The sequence below is a fragment of the Equus przewalskii genome, chromosome 17 (assembly GCF_037783145.1).
Source record: "Equus przewalskii isolate Varuska chromosome 17, EquPr2, whole genome shotgun sequence".
Lineage (NCBI taxonomy): Eukaryota > Metazoa > Chordata > Mammalia > Perissodactyla > Equidae > Equus > Equus przewalskii.
The window spans coordinates 72,755,157-72,767,292 of NC_091847.1; the positions used below are offsets into that span (position 1 = coordinate 72,755,157).

Consider the following 12,136-nt stretch of genomic DNA (forward strand, 5'->3'; position numbering starts at 1 on the left):
CTAGGAAGGGTGGCACACGCCAGCAGAGGATTTCAGGAGAGTTTGGTGAAGGGACTATTCACAGAAGTGTGGGCAGAGTTACAGGACGCCAATAAGGGATGTTAAAACACCCATTGTTAACAGTGTAGAACCATTATTGCCCCTGGGCCTAGGGGACAAAGGGAAGAAGTGATGACAGAGAGCCTGGAGAGAGGTCTATCTGAAGGAGAGGACTGCCCAGCAGGAGGGGTGGGCTTCCCGGAGAGCCTCTGTTAACTTACAGCCAGCAGGGAGGGAAGTGGGGGGATAAATAGCCCATCTCTCTCCTCTCTTGTTCTCATCTTTTGCTGAGACCTCCCATTGGCCCAGCCTAACTGGAAGCCTCATTGATACAGTAAACAGAGGTCAGCCTCCCTCCAGGGCACGGAGCAGGATGGTAAAAGGTGGTGGCTGGATCTGGATTGCTAAATAAGACGTCCAGATAGCATTCCCATTTGGTCCACAGGACCTTGTATCCATCACTGAAGTGCAGTTACTTCTCAAACCGCAGCCCCTCCTTTGCTGTTCCAGGCCATTCAGCCAGCTTCTTGCCCTTTAGAGTTCTCAGGTGTGTGTCAGTTGCCATTCCACCGCATCCAGGAAACACAAGTCGCTCTAATTCCATTGAAGCTCCTCACCACAGGCTTGAGGTGAGGGGCAAGTCCTTCCTGGGCCCCTCCCTCATGGAACGAGGATGAGGCTCACAGCACACCAATAGCTTTCTCAAATAGGCTCCTTTATTTTACAACTACTTAGCCTTTTATGCCCTCAATATGGATGAGGAAAAGCGGTAAAAGCCGTGAAAATGCAGATCTTGCACGGTGATCTCACACCTCATTATGAAATGTATCAGCTATGGTCTAGGGACATCAGCAGAAACTGGGGCTGAATTAGTGCTGTTTTATCCTCTTGTTACAAACATCATATGCAGTCTGTATCCCTAAAAGTTTGTATATTTGAGTTAATGTAAACTTTTTTTCTAATCGTCTCAGTGGGAAATGGGGAAGACTGCTTCATATTTGGGAGCACTGTATTTGGGGACATAAGATATGCTTTCTTTGGAAGCTTTTCTGATGTAGAAACACAGGTCAGTTAGGACAGTTCATGATTTCCATGGAATTTACTCAGATATTATTTAGCTTTAAGGAGCTAAAGCTAAGTTAGGTAAATAAAAATTTTTCAAATTTGATAAGGTGTGCCTAAATTAAACTTTATACTAGAAATATTCTTGTTCAATTCCAGGTAAGTTCAATAGAGCCTCTTCCTTGGAATAAATAATTTTACATCTGATTTGTTTATACTTTTCGATTTGTTCTGATTGTGATGGCCTACTTTCTGAATTTATCTTAGAATGAGCTTTAGGCCTTTTTCTTCTTCATGTATATGCTCTCTCGAAGCAGATGTGTTCTAGGTGCCGGTCTTCTTATCTGGTTAGAGTGACAGTGGACAAAAGCGGATCCTGTCATCTGCGTTCAGAAACAAGGTATTAAGCTATCATTTCTCGAAGCCGTCTCCTAATACTTGCTCCCTAATTTTAAAGTTTTAAAAAGATTTAGTGGAACTTTGAAGCTTTAACTTGTGACATATATCCATGACTTTAATACGTTACAGATATTAAAGGTTGTCTTTTCTGGTGTAGATGTGATGTCATTTTGCTCTGTTTTCGCTTAAAGCTTCAGCCTTCTTTCTGTTACTGATGTAGTTTCATGTGCTCCCATTTTTAGGTAAAGCCCTTCCTGTTGTCTCCTGTGAGTCTCCTAAGAATGGACCCATTTTGAGAGCCAGTGGTTCCGGGAATGTGGGAGGGGTAGAGGGCAGGGATGGGTACGTGGAGCACAGGGCATTTTTAGGGCAGTGAAACTCTTCGGTATGATGCAACAATGGTGGATGTATGACATTATGTGTTTGCCAAAGCTGTAGAGCTGTGCAACACAAAGAGTGAACCCTAATGTCAACTATGGACTTTAGTCACTAATAATGTACTGACATTGGCTCACGTACCACACACTGGTGAATGTACCACACTAATGCAAGATGTTAACGATAGAGGAAACCGTGGAGGAGGGGGAGGGAGTACATGGGAACTCGGCACTTTCTGCACAACACTTTTGTAAATCTAAAACTGCTCTAAAAAATAAAGTCTATTAATTAAAAAACTTTTGCCTGTGGAGATCAGTTATATGCACAGCAACTTTACTTTTGCAGAGTCTCTTTGGTGAGCTTACTCTTTTCAGGCTTACATAATACAGTTAAGAGAAAAAAAACCACTCCTCTCGAAGAGAAACAATCAGTTGAACAAATCGGTAGTTATCAGAATGCAGGCTGTAGTACATCCTGTTTTTCTAACTCCTCCAATTTTCTAGTAAAGCAACCCAAACTGCATGGAGGAGGGGAAGACGTTGCTTGCTTTTAAGGCTGCATTAATGCTATTAGGACCCCATTAGAACACTGGAGGAGAGTCTTCAGTCTAGCAGATTCTAGCATTTTTGAAAGAATCTTGTGTCACCTGAAGGAGACTCAACTGTAAAATATTTTCAGTGTAGTCTTTTGTGCTCATCGAATACCAAGTACCACTGTGTGCTAGGCTACTGCCGCGCTCTATTTTCTGGTCTTGGTGTCAAAGCTCAAATGATTTCTTGTGGTCTGTGGGGGTCAGTCTCTATAGTGAGTAGTGATAGGTGGTGACTTTCCCTTTTAACCTGCAACCAAGCAGTGTTCTGTCCCACGCTGCACTCCCAGTTCTGAAACAGTGTGTAGTGGAAATGGTCCTTTGTTAATGGAGTGTGTTCTCAGCACTGGAAGATCTTCCTGATTCACACCCACAGAAGGCCTTTCTGAGGCCCTGTGCCCAATGTCTGTTTGAGGTCAACAGCTCCTCTTGAATCTCTTCAGTTCAGTTCAGTTCATTTCAAGCTGGTTTCTGAAATTTAACTAGGTTCAATTGAGTTTGGTACATTGTAGGTCTGAGGAAGCATGCCATTCCTGATCTTTTTCTTCTGTTTCATGAACCCTTGGAGTAGACCCATCAAGAAAGAAAAAACAGAAGAAAAAAGGCCTTGCATTGGTTTGACAAGGTTGTGACCTAGGTAGTGAAATTTTGAGCCACAAGAAGGGTCCCTTTGCCACCAAAAAAGTACACTGAAGGCCAGTTCCTTTAATTCTATAATAATGCACTTAGTAATAGTTTAGATCAAGGATTGTCTTACGTTAAAATATAAATACCTCATGGGTATAACTCGTTTCAACCATCTTCTTTATGGTGAGTGAGTTATTGAGCTCAGGCATTGATAAGACAAATGGAGGATAAAGAATGAGGGTTTGGTGGCCTGATTTGGGTGGGAGTGGAGGAGAGTGATATTGAGGGACACAGGAAGTGAAAACTGAGGCCAATGGAAGAGAGCTCTGCTTGTTTATTCAGTTTTCCCTGGGAGTTTCCTTGAGAGGAATTGAGCAGGGTGAGTGCGTATTATATGAGAGATTTTGTGTGTGTGTGTGTGTGTGTGTGTGTGAGAGAGAGAAGAGAGAGAGAGAGAGAGATGTGTATGGGAAGAGCCGGACATTTAGTCTATTCTGCTCAACTAACACGCATCTTCTTAGGATGATGCTAGGTTCCCTGGAGACTTCATGATCATGGGTACAGAGTCTTTGAGGGGTTGTGCATGTGTGTGTGTCTGTGGGTAAGGGGGCAGGCAGTACACAGTGATGCTTTCATAGATGTCCAACACACCACTTTTGTGAAGCCGCTGTTTGTCCTTTCTTGATCTCTAGCCCGTTACAGTAATGTATTTATTGCCCATCCAAACCACTTCCTCCAGTCATGGGGGCCTCTTGTTTCTATGGTAACGGAGGAAATCAAGTCTGTGGATGATGTTGCATCAGAAAAGGTTTTGTCTCCACTTGGTTTGAGCCTGACAGAGGAGTTGGTGGCATAGCACCTCCACAATCAGCTGATCCAGGGACTTAAAATGAACCTGCCCCTACGCCCCAGCCCTCCACAATTAAGATCTGCTCATTCACCCAATCCAAAGTGTACAACTCCTTTACTTCTCTCTCTTCACTCTCTTAAGACCTTATCAAACTGATGATGCACTCAAAGGAGTAATTGAAGGGGACTTTACAAAGATGTGCGTGGGAAAGGAACAACAAATGATGTTGAATCACCCAGGGACGAGCAACAGAAGGAAACATTGCACCCTTAAGCCTGAAGGGGACAGAGGAGACAGAGTTCATTGTTGGAACTAGTGAGAGCTGCAACTCCGAGTGAGGGACCCCTAAAAGGAGCTGTGGCCATAGGTAGAAGAATTCAACCACTTCAAGGCCACCGCCTGGCAGGGAAAGAGCAGGGAAGGAATCAGTATCCTGATATTTCTGTCTTCAGCAGATCCCTCCATTGGTGGAAGCCCAAGAGAAGCGTGAGGAGCAGGGTCCATAGGGGTCAGCTTCCTGGGGCACAGAGCAGGACAGAGAAGGGTGTAGGATCTCAGTTTCCCCATCTATAAAATGAAGATGTAGACTGCCAGGATTAAATATAAAGATCTATATAATCATTTAGCACAGCACCTGGAGAGTAATAAGTACTCTATAAATGTAGGCTCGTAGGAGTAGTAGTAGTGATAGTAAGATTAGGGCATTTTTACTGCGTTTTAGCTATATCATCACTAAGCAGCTCTCCCTGTACCCCAATGGTTAACTTGCCTTTCATATCCCAACATTATCATGGAACAGATTTAAGTAAGACCTGTTTGTTTTGTCACACTGATACTTATAGGTACGAATTCATAGCTACATGCCTCTTTAATTTTGACAGATGGAAATGTGCACAGTTGTAATTTAATCCTTATTTCAACTGTACAGAATTCTGTAGATTAGATGCATATAGCATTGCAGCCCTAATGGATATGCATCACAAAGAAATAGCCATTCTATTCCTTTCTCAATGTATATCTCAATGTAGATTCTGGAAAGGAGGGGATGGACCATGAGCTTTAAGTTGAATGGATAGATATGGCTATGGAAATTATACAGAACCAACAGTCCCTTTTTTCTCCTGTCTTTCCTCTCTTTATGTGTGTATATGTGTGTGTATGCACAGAATGTGTGAGTTTGAGAAGGAAAACAGAGATACAGATGCCTAAGATGATGCAGCTGCACATAGCTAGAAAGCCTAATGAGCTGTTAATTATGTTTCTGTTTGGAGCAAATTATTAAATGTATGAATTGCCCATTTTCATTGTCAAATTACCCAAAGTATTATCTCCAGTAACCTTTGACCTCCCAGAGTTGACGACAGTTTTATGGTGAAAGTAGAATCTTCTTTTGTGCACCCACAGTGTATCTTAAATCACCTATAAGAAAGGTGATGTCAGAGTAGCTAAGGAGCGAGACTTCAGTTTTGTCCCATTTCAGGACCTATAATTGCAATGCTTTGCACCCCATAGATACTTGTGGGTGCAGAGATGTCTGCTTAGTTTGGAGTTTTAGAAGAAAAAACTAATGAGATTCTGTTTAACATGAGAGATATTCCCTTCTCCCCCAGGCCCATTTAGTGAGCCCCAAGTTGAAAAAGTAATGCTATAATAGCATTATGTACTTTTTAGAAGTACTTTGACATTTCATAGCCATTTGTGGTGCCTTCTGTGGGGTCATGGAGGCCTAATATATTACACTTCGAAGGGATCAGAGAAGTCATATGGTTTAGACACTCATCTTATGAATGAGGAAACTGATAGCCACAGGGACGCAGTGACTTATGCAGGGTCACAGCACCAGTGAGCTAGAGAATAATCAGTCATCACTTTATTTACTTTCAGTTTTTATGTTAGAGACTTTGATTAAAAAGTACCAAATTTTCGTTTAGACCCATATTTATGAGGTCTGAGTGTTCTAATTTGGTTATTCATTTGAAAATATTTATTAATCTTCTATTGCATGCTGGGCACTGGGCTAGGTATGTAATCTGTATATAGTGGTAAAAAAATATATATGGTTTCTGCTCTCATGGAGCCTGCAGTTGATTTATGGATATTTATCCTTTTATGGTATGAATCGTCATAATAAATCACTACATGCCAGGCGCTATGTTATACAAATATAAAAACAGGAGCTGAGTGTTATGTATAGCCTCTCATTTATTTAACACTCAGAGAACTCTGTAATAAAGATGTCTCTAACACCAACCACAAGGGGTAATTCAGATCAGACTTTCCAGACATGATGGGTGGTATATGAGGCTGAGTCAATTTTGTTCTCCCAGGTCCGCCAAACTGAGTGTTAGAAGACTGAGGTGGTAATAACTTAACTTCTTAAGCCAATTATTAAGCTTAGTTAAGCTAATTAACTTTTCAGAACCTTAAGTTTACTATAGACCCAGCAAACTTAGTAAAAGCTTGGGCTTTGAAAGCAGAAAGGTATGGTTTGAAGCCTGGTTTTTCTGTTGACTAGCTATGTAACCAAATCACAGGGGAAGAATAGCCCTATTATGGGGCTGCTTAGAGGATAAAATGAGGTAAACTACATAAAGTACGTGATGTTTGTTTCCTCCCTACTGCATTTGTACATTGGGAATAATCTTGCACAACCTGTCCACCACACAGGATTGCGATTGCCGTGGGGCCATCGGATGGGAAAGGGCACTGTAAACGATGAGCATTACTGTTATACTGCTTATTGAAGGATTTTTAAAAGTTTATTTAGTTATTTTAGTATAATCCTTCTATGAAATTTAACATGCATACAGAAAAGTATACACATCATTAGGTGCGATTCCATGAATTTCATAAAGTAAACATACCCATGTAATCAGAAGCCAGATCATAAACTAGAACATCCTAGAAGGTCCTGTGGCACCACTTCCCAGTCACTACCTCACCACAGAGATAACTATCTTGACTCTAATGGCACAGGTCAGTTTTCCCTATTTTGGAACTTTTTATAGATGGAATCATACAGAATGTTCTCTTTCATTTCTCGCTTCTTTAGATCCCATTGTGTTTGAGAGGCTGATCCACTGTGTTCCGTGTAGTTGTAGTTCTTTCGTTCTCATGGCTTTAGGGTATTCTGTTGTATGTATACCACAATTTATGTATCCTTTCTTTAAGTGATGGATATGTAAGTTGTTTCCAATTTTTGGCTTTTATGAATAGTGCTGCCATTATCATTCTTATCCATGTATTTTGAGAACATACATGTGTATTTTTGTCATGTATATATCTTGGAATGAAATTGCTGAGTGACATATGGGTATAAATATGTTTGATTTTAATAGATACTGACAAATAATTTTCCAAAGTGATTGTACCAATTTGTACTGCCACAAATAGAATGTTTTAACATCTGTAAAAATTCTGTTAAATCCATAATAGGATTTTACAAAAATACAGTTTGCATCATGTAAAAAATGGATAAGTACAGTTTGAATCATGTAAAAAATGGGTACATGGTTTTCTCTTTTGTTGCCATGCTATTTTAGCTATGTTCTTAGATTGCGTGGAACAGAGCCTTGTTGCCATTAACTTAGCTCATGGGGAGGGATTGTTATTATGGAGATTCATATGCACGTGAAATTAGAAAAAGCTGAGCTATATAGCTTTAGAAAGATCACAAAAACGCAGAGGGTCTAGGCTGTGGGATCTTGAGTGTTCTGCTCTTTAGTCTTGCTTCTTCCTATAAGGTGTGCTGGTATCCTGAGGGACAGTCCATCCTCGCTGGGCCTGTGTTCAGCAGGCAGTTATTACAAGTACTGCTGTGAGCTGGCATCCATGCTGACTGTTCGGGCATCTGTTCTGGTCGATTGCTCCTCTGCCATATGCTTTGTTAAACATTTGATTATCACCTCTGCTTAAGGGGAGCTCTTCTTTGCAATCAATTGTTGGGATTTCCAGCCTTCTATCTGAGCTACATACCATTCCTAAGGCAATCAGCCTCTGGAAGCTACCTGCTCCCATCAATTCCCAGGGAGCAGATGTATGCACCAGCTAGCCTGCTAGATCCAGGGGTTGACAGATACGCTTTATTTATGTTAGATGCTACATGAAATACATAGTAGTAAGTGAATCATAAGAAAAATTTAGCTGTTTTTTAAACTTAGAACATGAGATCTTGTTTTACAATAGAAATATTAATGCAGGCCTGTACTAAGACTTACTGTTTCTATGGATCTTTATAGCCTACAAACCAGGGATAGGGCTTGCCATTTTGTGCTAACTTAGTCTACTCTGGTTCAACTAGTCTCGGTCACGGAAGAAATCTCTTAAGGGAGACAGGGAAGACAGGTCTAAACACTTCTGCACTTAATGGGCAAATAAATGGATAAAAGAGGTTCTCCTTATGGAAGCCAGGCATGAAAACCATTCCTGAAACTGCCACATCTTGGAGTTACTTTCTGGCTCAATGGGTTTAGTTGTAATGTGGGAAGTGATAGCCAGAAACGTATACTCTTGCTTCCAGCTTTTAGACTCCACTCAAGATAGAGGACCCATCTGTTTCACCTCATCCACCTTCCAGTCCACCTTCCAGATAATTTCCCCTGGGTGTTTTCTTGGCCCAATTTATACTTAATATTTTTAGCTAATCCCCACTTTGTCATCATCTGGGTGGTTTGCTGAAAGATATATGGCCTATGCAAATAATTTCTTACTTTATGTTCTTTATACAGACCTATACAGATATTTCCATAGCACTTCTGAACTGGAGGTGAGGCCCTTATAAAGTGTTGTCGTTGGAAAAGTTTGGACTTCTGAAGAGTTCAGGTTGTCCTTCAAGACCTCTTTCTACCATAGGCACCCAACTGAAGGTCCTAATCAGAGAATATGTGAAAAAGAACTTGACCTAGTCTGTGTCTTAATTTATATGTGTGAGGCTTTTCTGAAAGTGAAGTGATTAATCTTAGTCAGTGCATGCATAGGACCAGAAAGTCTTGTTCTAATAAGTTATTAAACTAACAGGGTAATCAAAAATTGAAACTAAAATGTCATTTCACTGCTGTATTCCTATAATTTAAATTAAACTGTAAGCATTATTTAAAGGCTTCAATGTAATATTTTTTAGCTTTTTTTTTTTAAAGCAAGTCTGGAAGCTGGGTCTATTTCTATAAATGTTCTGCTCAGTAGCCAGCCTTTTGTGGAAACATTAGATTTTAAACACTTGGATCATTTAAATTACTCCTCTTTTTGCTTTCAAGAAAGATTGAGAAGAGTTACAGGGAAGTTCAGTGGATTAGTCATGCAGTTCCTTGATGGATCATTCACAGGTCCCAATGCCAGCAAACATTTAACTGATTAAAACGTTCTGAATGAATTTGTTATTTGACAGTACTCTTTGAATGAATGTACTTATTATATTGAATATATCCTACTGATATTATTTAAGCTTCCTTCCAATATTAATTCCTAAAAGGCTCTGGCTAACTTCTCCATAGAAGCTCTGTCCAGGTCAAGTCCATGATGTATTTGGTTAAAGAATCTTTGTGGCTCTTGAAAGAAATACAGGAATTTAACAGTCAGTATTGTTTATAAAATCTAGGGTGGTCATGTTTAAATGATAATAAATTTAAGAATGAGGCGATTAATTTTACAACTTTTGTTTGGTGACAAACCTTAAATACTGCAAAAAATAGATTCTTTAAAAAACCCCTAATATTTAAAACTCAAGTTTTGAAACATATATCAGTCTCAGTCTCATATACAGAAAAATCTAAACTTATAGCATTGTTGACCAGCCTCAGCGCCTCCTACATCCTTTTGTATGAGAGGTTTCTTGAGAGATAATAGATTTGCCATGTCAGACTGATTATTTGAAATCTAAGTTCTGTTTCCAATTTCAGATTCTTAACAAGGTCTGGCTTAGCCAGTGAACATAAAAGTGCTTACTGCTAAATTAGCTGCAGAACATGAAAGGAAATCACGAGGCCATTAACACATCTAGAAATAGTCCTTTCTAGCCTTCGGTTCCTAAGATAGCTTAGCGAAAATGAAATATTCAGATAAGGTAGGGCAGGGAGGGGAGTTTTTAAAGTATTTTCTTTTAAACTTTCCTTCCTTCCCACCCTCCATTACTTCCCTCCCTCCCTTATTTCTCCTTCTCCAAGTGTCTTCACTTAAAACGTCACATTCAAGATCTTCCTAGTGCTAAGAGATGGGGGCAGCGAAGTACACACTTTATCCCTGTGTGTACAATGAGGGAAAAAGACGGGATAAACAGCGACTTCACCACTAGATTTCAAAGATTAAAGTGCCCTTTTTGTACCAGGGTTCGATGTGACTTTCAGCAGAACACGCCCACTCTGTTGATGGGAAAGGAAAGTTCTCCTTGAAGGGCTGAAATAGACACTGCACTTCAATTACACCCTGAGAATCCCTCCAGGCTAGTACTCAAGAAAGATCTCCATTGCCCTCATCCTTTTATTTCTTCCGTACAGAATACTTATAGACTGCCCACCGTATGTTAGACACTGAGCTGGGTCCTGGGGTCTGCCCACAAGATTAAAGTGTTGAGGGAGAGGCAGGCATTAATTACAGACTCACACAGATGCCAACTGACCCTGTGGCATGAAAAGGTGCACGATGCTGTGAGAGTGTCTAGCAGGGTGGGAGGTGGTCGGGGAAGTCTGAGACTGGTCAACTGGGTGAAGCGGGCAGAGAAAGAGGCTCCAGGCAGATCTCTTGAGGAGAGGGAGTCAAGGCTGCTGGCCGGGAGAGTGCACTGTCACACAAAGTGATGCCAGAAGATGCAGAGGACCGAGGGCCTCTTTCAGCTGGGCAACCAGTGCAGATTTCTTCCACTCAGACTATCCCTTTTATAATAAGATGGGAACATCCACATCTGTATGACACAGCCCATGTGTGTATATAACAGCTGCTTAATAAATACTTGTTGAAATTGGAAGGCTGATTCAGGCTCTAAGGCCAGCAGTTGAAGGATGCTTAACACATTCAGAGATGATACCTGGGTATCTAGAAAAGAATATTTTAAACAAAGAGAAGGGAGAGACAGTTTAACAGTTTCTCCCCTTGAAAAGAAGTAACATAAAGGCCGGGGGTTGTTAAAAGTGGGGGTGAGATGTCTGATGACAGAAAGCATGAGAAAATTACGTTAGTGGTGCTATGATTCAGAAGTAAGTTACTGTCATTATTAAGAGTGATAATGGCTTTGGTTTTGTGAAGATGAGCAGTTCTTTTCTCCCATTAAATGTCAGTGTACGTGTGTATACCATGTATGCGTGCATATTTGAGGCCAAATTAGATTTTGGTGAAAGAGGGTAGGGTTGCCAGATTTAGTACATAAAATATGAGATGCCTAGATTTGAATTTTATGTAAACCTAAAGAATAATTTTTAGTATACATATGTCCCAGATACTCTACAAGAGGAGCATTTTTCCCCTAAGAACTTCGGAGATGAGTTGTCCATTTCTCCATATTTTAAACCATTGCATATACAATGTTTATGTGTACGTTCATTTATTCTCAGTTCATTTCTGCCATATATGTTTTTAGAATTGGATTTTCCAAACCTTTGGAACCTCTGGTGATCAAGGATCCCTTTCCTGGGGAGCCTGATGATTTATAGCTGAGACTCTGCCTCCTTGATCTGGGCTTCTGTCTCTCCAGTGTTAATACCCCAAGAATGAGACTAGAGGATTTTACTGACGGTGGTGTCCTTTGGAGCGCTGAAACAGGGGGCAGCCTTCACGCAAAGGCCCCGCAGAACGATCATTGATCTGCCTTCTAAAAACTGAGCTGTGGCTCCAAAGCCGCTTAGTGGTCTCAGAAGGCATCTGCTGCTGCTTCTTGAGAAGATCTTTCAGATGAGGGAGGGGAACTCTTTGGCTCTAGAATACTAAGTAAACAGCTCACTGTGTGTAGATACTGTGAAAGAGGAACAGATCCAGGAAGATAAAGACTAGAAGGTAATCTACACGAAGGAAAACAATTTTTGCTTTGGATGGCAGGATTTTAAAATGTTTCTCAATATTGATGATGATGACGATAATGAATTAAAAAAATAGATCATATTACGACACGTAGAAGCAGCTGTAATATGCATAATGGTCTGTTTTACTAAAGAGGAAAGTACAAATTTAAATGTTAATATGAGATGTTAATGTTAATATGGGATGTTAAT

General features: G+C 40.5%; 1 protein-coding gene across 2 annotated transcripts in view; it reads left to right on the forward strand.

The window, feature by feature from the left end:
- PLCL1 (phospholipase C like 1 (inactive)) overlaps positions 1 to 12,136 on the forward strand; it is a 310,279-nt gene that overhangs the window by 165,123 nt on the left and 133,020 nt on the right. The gene's annotated exons all lie outside the window — the stretch shown is intronic.